Source organism: Charadrius vociferus, unplaced genomic scaffold (assembly GCF_000708025.1).
Source record: "Charadrius vociferus isolate BGI_N301 unplaced genomic scaffold, ASM70802v2 scaffold615, whole genome shotgun sequence".
Lineage (NCBI taxonomy): Eukaryota > Metazoa > Chordata > Aves > Charadriiformes > Charadriidae > Charadrius > Charadrius vociferus.
In genome coordinates, this window is record NW_009648346.1 from 170,521 (window position 1) to 172,256 (window position 1,736).

Below are 1,736 nucleotides of genomic sequence, written 5' to 3' on the forward strand. Positions count from 1 at the left end.
TGGCAAGTTGAATAGGAGTCGACAGTGTGCCCTGGTAGCCAAAGGGGCCAACCATGTCCTAGGGTGCATCAAACACAACATTGCTAGTTGGTCCTCAAGGGACGTGATTGTCCCACTCGGCACGGCACTGGTGCAGCCCCACCTCAAATACTGTGTGCAGTTTTGGAGGCCACAATACAATACAAACATCAAACTGTTAGAGTGTGTCCAGAGGAGGGCAACCAAGATGGTGAAAAGTCTCCAGGGCAAGACTTACGAGGAGTGGCTGAGGTCATTTGGCTTGTTCAGCTTGGAGAAGAGAAGGCTGAAGTGTGACCATGCATAGGCAACAACATTATAATTGGTCCAGCTCCCTTGTTCACGCGCAATGTCCCACAACTAGATTGGCTAAGGCCCTCTGTCCACGCGCCTCTTGTTTTACTCATCTCCCAGCTTATCTTGTCCCAGATGCCATTCTGCCTTCCTCCCTTTTAGGGCAGCCAAGGAGGGGCCAAGGATGTTGCACATAGGCCTCCGTTCTTAGTTCAAACCCTGGGTTGCTCAATAGAATTAAGTTATGCCCTTTTTCATTCAGGAATGTCTCCACAATTCCCCCTTCTTCTTTTTGAGCAACCCAGGCTTGATTTACTATTTTTCCTAATTCTCGTTTAATACAACTTAAAGCTAAGCAAAGGCAAATGCCAATTATCATAACAACTATTAAAATGTGCAAACCTTCAGCTAACAGGCTTAACAACCACCGTGGAAGACTCCCAAACAGATTCGGCAACCACTCATTCAACAACCCATGTGAATGCTGAATCTGCTTTGTTAAAATACTTAAGCCATTATATACTTTTTACTACAACGTGGGCTAGCTCTGCGGCTTGTACTTATTGGTTTCTAGACTTATACACACAAACTATTATTGGTTAAACACAGCTGTAACTTATTATTTACACTTTGTTACTATTTCTGCCAAGTCAGTCTTAATTAATACACATTCCGCATCTGTTGGGGAGTAGCAGTAGTGTCAGCGCATGATTTCCTCTTTCATGTTGACCGTTGTTTTCCAAAAAGTTTCCCACATTTCCCCCTTTTTGTTTTTCAATTAAAAATGCTGAGTTTATCGTCTTCTGCAGGGCCCTTTGCAGACAAGAGTATAAACATGGAATAATTAATGCTATAACAAAAATCACGATCAATATTATCAATCCTGTCTTAACAATTGCAGCTAACCATCTAACAATTCCCCAATCAGATAACAAATTGTTCAACCAATTTCATTCATTGTCTACTTGCAACTTTTTGAACCCTTCCTTTAACATTTGAATGCTTTTATGCACAGATTCTGACTGATCTGACATATTAATGCAACACATACCTTCAAAATCGTCACACAGGCCTTGTGCTAGAAGCAAAAAATCTATGGCTGCTCTATTCTGCAATGTAGCATGTCTAATAAAATTAGTATCTAATAATAACCCACTTAATGCTAATGTCGTCGCATTTGTTTGCTTTGCTAACTAACGTCCTAACTTATTAAACGTAGCTAAAGCTCTAGCTGCTGCCACCTCAGGTGCTAACCATGAGGCAAAAAGCATCTCGGTTCTACTCCAAAACTGCACATTATCGTCACATTTTCACTCAAACGCATGAGTCATTCACTTCTTGCTCCTGGACGACCGAGCCTTCAGCCAGACCCTTCCATGGCCTGATCCACCTGGCTGGAATCCAGCGAGTACCTCTTTCTGTAA